Genomic DNA, 7179 nt, shown 5'->3' with positions numbered 1-7179 from the left:
ATTTGGATACTTATGTAAATGTGGTCAAAAATACACAAAAATACAAATGTATTTATCGTGTAACACGTACCACTTTTACATATGTATGAATACAGAGGAAATACATATGTAAATGTGGTCAAAAATATACAAAATATACATTATGTATGTTTCCTGTAATACTTGGGAGGTAGATTTTCGTGGCGTCTTGCGAAATGTTCATAAACATTTTTTCCAGAAATAATATGTTCACAGCAAACGCCAGATTTCCCTATTTTAATGATCATTCATCCATTCGAATTTATACCCAGAAAGCTTAAAAATAAATCGTATACTAGTCGATGTGAGCAAGGGTAGTAAAGATGGCGGCTATTTATGTTAATTTTTAAATGCATGCGAAATACAGACGTATTACATATGTAAAATTCAGTTTCTATCCGCGAAATATACACATGGAAAAATGGTTCACAATACATGAAAAATACAAAACATAGTACTTGCACAGATCAAAAGTAAATGCGAAGTTTGATTTTTTAAACAATATTTCAATGTAACTGTTTAGACAAAAAATTAAATTCTCAATTCCGCGGCTCACTGTCGCTAGGGAAGTGAGTGGGAGTGATACAGTTATAATCTCGTTGACAGTAAACCTCGGCATTTCGTTCGAGACTACGAGAACGTGCTGTTGGAGGAACTCCGGCATCTACGCTAATAAACAAAAGGAAATCCGTTATTAACTAGCTACTGATGTATAGTTAATTTTATATTTGTTTGTATTATTATACTTATTGGAAGAATTGACATAGTGTTTTAATCCTCAATAACCGGTGCGTGTGGATGGTGTGCTCAACCCGAAGCCAAGCTACGTTTTGCTGGAAATGTGCTTCAATCCCACACGTTATTGCGATTCGTGCAAGCCAGCTCCAGCAGTTTCCTGTCACTGGATTATTAAGGTAAGGTATGATTTATCTTTTATTGTATTGTACGCCTACATAGACTACATTAATTATGTTATTTGAGTATATTTGGATACAACTATTGGCGCAATGTGGTCAACACATTGCGCCAATAGAGGTAATTATTTTGTTTATGTTTGGCTATTGTTTTCCTTTTTTGTTGAGTTATGTATCGAGGAGACTGGTGTCCATTGAAGTTATATGGTAAAACATAGTAATGTCAATCTTGTACGTATAAATTAATAGATTATGCGTCGTATAGTAATTCCGTGCTTCGCGGCTGAAGTTACATTTTTTCTTCTCTTAATTAAGAGCAGAAAAAATTGTTTAAAGGAATGTTTTCGTTCACGTGTAAGTTGTTTTATCGCTGTTTATTACCACAACCTACTGTATTGTAGTTCTTGCATTCCTAGTTATCCTATGCTTTAGTCATAACATCTATTTGACCTTAGACTTATCAGCGTAGCCTTGTCACTAATAGCATAGAGTAAGTATATACTTACTCTATGCTAATAGATTCCTCGAGGTTCCGAGCGGTTTTGCCCTCTACTTCTAATTATTTAACGAACAAGAAGTATTGGTCGTGTAATATCGGTTCCCTTAGAGCAAAATGTAATATTTCTTTCATCTTGAAATGCAGTCAATCAAGGTGCATTTCGTCATTATTATTAACACAAGATAAATACGTAATTTTCATGCGAAAGTTTGTCATTAAATGTAAGAAAAAGGTGCTTACGGGCCAAATTAATTAATTGTAATTTTCTTTTCATGCTCTTTCGCGCATACCCAGCAGGCGACGATGTAAATAGCTTGGCCTGGACAAGAGGAGAATGGATTACGGAAAAGACGACGAAGCAAAGCCAGAAGACCAGGTGGAATTGTTAATACCGAGGTAAGCTTTGAGGGAAAATTTTTTTTTAACCATAATGGAGAGGTTTCTTAAAGTTAAGCCTGAAATTATCTATTATGTATGAAATTTATTTGTTTGAAAATTTGATATCACAAGTTTATATTTTTTCTGTGTGAGTCATCCGCTACTAAATCATGGTACTAATATATTAGTATCATGTACTAAATAAGCATACCAATGGATTCACGTTTTCCTAGTTAATTTATATTTAAAAGTAGTCATATGATCTTTTCTCATATTTCTCATTCTTCTTAAGAGAAAGGCTATTAATTTTGTAAAATGAAAGCATTTCCCCAAAATATATGATTTCTCAAAGGACAAGGTCAAATCTGTGCTAGCTGGGACCTCGACATAATTGGTAAATGAAAAAATTTAAAACTTATGTCTGGAATCTAGCAGAGAAGCCAAACTTTCATTTGCATTCAGAATACAGAATTAGTACTAAAATTACAGACTTCACAGAATACTGACTGCCTATATGAATTGAAAAAAAAAAAATAAAATTGAAAGGCCTTGAGCTCCTATTCAGATCTTACAAAAAGATATATTTTTGCATGACTTTTAAACTTGACTTCTTTTTTTCTCCTTTCAGAAAGTGGCTAATTGTGCAGAGTTGGTTTCCTGAATTCAGGTTTCTTCTTGTGCAATGGGTTACAACGCTTGTTCCGTGCTAACATTGTTTTCTATTTTCCAACTCAAACCATTGTTTGTACTTGATTTATCTTTGTGCCATTTGTTTTAACTAAGTTTCACCTACTGTTTGCTGGCCCTTAATGCTTGTTAGCAATATTCATGGCCACACTTGTTATTTGTGTGTATTATTTTATTTTTCTGTTTGAATAAATGTTTTATTATCTGTATGTTCTGGTTTCCTTATTCATCCGTTTGATCCATATTGATATTAAGTGGATGTGGGTCAGAAAATCAATATGTATAATTCGTGTACGAGGTCCTGCAGATACATATGTATATTACATGTAAGGATATTCAGATTTCCAATTTGTAATACGCATGTATACATACATCCTGAGGGACTTTTGAGCCACTTTTACGTGAAATATACAGACGTAATACGATTGTATTCCATTGTATACATATGTATAATTCATGTATGGGTATTCAGATTTCCAATTTGTAATACGCACGAATACATACATCCATAGGGACTTTTGAACCACTTCTACGTGAAATATACCGATGTAATACGATCGTATTCCATCTTATACATATGTATTTGGGCACGTATTTTTTGTGTATTATTGATGTAATACAGATGTAATACAAATGCCGTGTTATCTGGGATGTGGCCTACTAAATTGTCCCATCTTCTCATTAAGGTTTTTAGAAGACTTCTCTTTTTTCCCACTCTTCTTAGCACTTCCTCATTTATTCATCATCATTCGGTAGCACCACATTTCATATGCCTCCTCTCTTGACTTCTCTGCTACTGTCAACATCCACACTTCCCTTCCAGAGAGAAACATGCTCCATATGCAGCATCTGATGACTTGTTTCCTTACTAAGACAAGCAGAAGCAGTAATGAGGATTATTAGCAGACAATGGTAGACAAGAACCAATGATTATTTGGGTGATGATCCCTGAAGGAATATTAAACTGCAAAAGAAGTAGAGGCCAATGACCAGGAGCAAAATTTGGTCTGTCTTTGATCAGGATCGATGCTTTGCTGAGGTTGTAACCAGTCCCACCCAGATGAAGAAGTAACTGGCCATGCCTAACTGTTATTTCTGAGTGTAATCGAGATTGAATAAGTTTTTTGAATTTTGGCGCACTTGCTAACATTGTACCGTTATGCTGTAATAAATGAGCGTCGTCTTCCGGTGATGGTTTCCTAAGTTGGTGTGTTCTTTTTTTCCTCCACGATAAGTCCAAATTAATCCACTGCCGATTTAATAATCTCAACACTAACCTCTGGGGGCTCACCATCCTAACCACATAATCCACTCCCTGCCTTATCCACCTTAAACCTCATCTGAGAGAAGGTGGTAGCAGCACATGGTCTTATAATGGGATTTCTGTTTCTTCTCATGCCTCCATTGATTGCTTCACTCCCACGGAGATTGTCTGCCGAACATGAACTGATTTTTTTTTTCCAGGAAAAAAAATTCTCAAGAATAGCGACACATTCCACAATAGATAACAGTAGGTACTCTATGATGCAGCATTGCCACATACAAAGCAAAAGTAAAGACATAAGTAATACTAATTTGAATACCGTTCCAAAACACACTTTAACAAGTTCTGAAAGAGAAAACACTTGGGAAATATTTTTGAAATACAGAGGTAAGTATCAGGTTCTCTCTTACTACCACAAATACGTTCCAAGGTAACAGCTGCATGAACATTACACTCCCTTGTAAGCCTCTAAGAAGTTCTAGGGAAAGACATACCAAGAAAAAATGTTACGATTGAAGAAGTCTAAGACCTTTTTGAAAAAAGAAAGAGAAAAACAAATGCATAATATTAAGAAGGGCAGCTTTGCTGCAAGAGTACAAGGAAAAATCTTATATTACGAGGGTAAACTTAAAAGTAAGGTCTCCAATTTTTTTGCCATTGCATATGGTATTTTTTTAAATTGTTGGATAAATCATTGGAAAGATCTTGGCTTCAGCTATTTTTTTGATGTAATCACCCTGATGTTAAATGATTTTTCTCATCTGCAAGATGAACTTTTGAAAACCATCATCACACCAGCTTCTGTCCGCTTTGCATAGGTAGGCATTGACCTCCTCTTGCACCTTCGTTGTCCGTCACGAACTCCATCCCTCCTTGGCATATCTTTAGGGCAAGCTACATGTGGAAGTCACTGGGCGATAGAGTCCAAAAAATCATCTCATTCCTCTTCAAAATGGTGCAAAACGTCTTCCGCACATTCCACTCAATGCCTCTGGTGGTCTTCGGTGAGCTGTTTGGGCATCCACCTGGAAGTGAACGTTTGTATGGTCGGAAAGAGACTTGTGGTACAACTTATGAACGTTTTTAACTGCCATACATTTTTCACCGCAATTTTCAGCCAATTGGCGATTAATATTGATAGTTGCCACCTTTTTCCCAATCAAAAATCATTTGACAGACCGGATTTCACACCTTTTTGGAGACATGAGGGGAAGCTCCTTGGAAACGGCTACTGTACCAACAATGAGTGGTCGACAACTTCTGTGTGGCAGTCACGAGTGGTACTGGAGGAACCAAGGAACACAGTGGTGTTGATGAATTGCTCCTAGAGCTTCATGCGGTGATGCAAAAACTTAGGAGACTTCATTTTTAAGTTTGACCTCATATCTTGCCGAGAGAGGAAATCTATAGAAATTTAGATGGAGAATCTCTGCAATGAAGAAAAGGAAACTTGCATATGAGAGAGTGGAAACTGCCACTCGTATAGTAAGAAACTACTTCAACGAAGAATGCAGAGGGTGCAATTGCAAAATGGATAAGAATAAAAATCTTTAAAAAGAGGAAGATACAAAATGAAGGGATGGAAAGGATACATTCTGTACAAGTCTGGAAAAGTTATATCACAGAAACAATCTCTACATGATAATAATCATAGAGGTATATGTAGGAGAAACAGCAATAGAGAAGACTCAAAGGTAAGATCAGACTTTGGCACAGTGGTGAGGGGCAGATGGATAAAAAAGTATGCTAGAATTTATGATACTTCTGCAGACCTAATAAACATGCAAAAGAAACTAATATCATTGAAAAATGTTGGGAGGTTAGAATCTATTAAACCTCCACCCATATTTGTTTCAGCTTGGCTATCTTAGGTGAATACCATTCCATTCCATTATTTTTTGGCATATAAAGCTGAATAACTTCCTATCATTGTATTGCAGGCTTGAAGAAATCATTATTCAGACCAGAGGACTTCTACAGACAGTAACAGTTCTTGCCAGCCTCAGTCTAGTTTCAAAGTAATATCTTATGTTATGTAACCTTTCATACTATAATCTTACACACAAAACCATACTCTCTTCTTTTGAAATAATTATACATAATTGGCTGAGCAATTACCCAAGATCTCTTATTCCTGAGCATGGATCCTGAGCTCATACTCACTGTGGTTGCCTAATCATCCAAAGTTCATTCCTTGCAACAGCTATCAGATCTGAAGTACAATAGTCAGAATGAATAAAGGTTGAGTGGCTACCATATGGTATATTGTTGGCAGGTAATTATAAATGTGAGAAAAAATGACAAATGTAAGAAGATGTGACCATATTTTTAGCAGGAAACAATGCCAAAATTTGTTTTCATTCCATGGAATGACACAGCCTATTGCATTCTTAGAGGCTGACTGAACACACACCTACATGGGAAACACTTACAGCAAATTAGCTGTGATAAAATGACACAATTATTTTCCAAAAACGGATTGATTACATTCTTAAAAAGACTACAGTTAAAATATCTCACATAGATAAATCCAATCCAGCTGAAATATGGTGTAATGTAAAAACAGTGCACTTCTTGGTCAGCATTCACTATGGTCCCCATACACTCAACGTTTGGCTGAGGCACCACATTCTCGAGAATGGTTGCCTCGAGCATGTGGAAGGGGAAACTATCATCACATGATTATCAAGGCAACAAAGTAAAACGTATGTACATAATGTTAACTCTTGGGAAAAAAAAAATCATGGAGACAGCCAGCATCAAGGTGGTCGCTCAAGCAACCATTAAGCTATAAACGTTGAGGGTAAGAGTGCTATGGAATAAAATAAGAAAGTATTGTAAGATATACTTTTATCAGCACTAAATGCCTAATTAACTGATATTTTTTTACAATAATCATTTCAGATCCACAAAGAGTTCTACAGCATGTAATGTTGAATCAAATGTAAAAATTTCCATTTTTTAACCCTTTTGTGCGTAAAGCTGACTACAGCCAATGAGCATTTTCATACACGAAAGACATTACATGGGCATGGAGCCAGTGTTAATTATTCAACATAAGTAAATGGACATCAGCAATAGCCCACAGTGGGAAGGGAAAGGAGTGCTGAGGTAGCAATGGCCAAGGCATTTAGCCTCTGCCTGAGACCCAGCTTATTGAGACCTTTGTCCCACTCTTCGACGATTGGGCCCTACCTCTGACACATTTATGATCCTACTCACAGCAGGAATCCATTGTGGAGTGGCCCACGATTTTTGCAAACAAATTTTTTTTGCATAATCCAATTTTTTCTATTTTGAAATGAATTCTTTGTTTTTTCTATGCATAACCAATTTAAAAAATAAATTTTAGCAATTCTACGCATAAACCAGTTACAATATTAGCACCTTGTGTTTACTTACTTTTTTATTATCATAGC

Source organism: Ischnura elegans, chromosome 1 (assembly GCF_921293095.1).
Source record: "Ischnura elegans chromosome 1, ioIscEleg1.1, whole genome shotgun sequence".
Classification (NCBI taxonomy): Eukaryota; Metazoa; Arthropoda; class Insecta; order Odonata; family Coenagrionidae; genus Ischnura; species Ischnura elegans.
The sequence above is the reverse complement of the archived record's forward strand: the minus strand, read 5'-3'. Positions refer to the sequence as shown.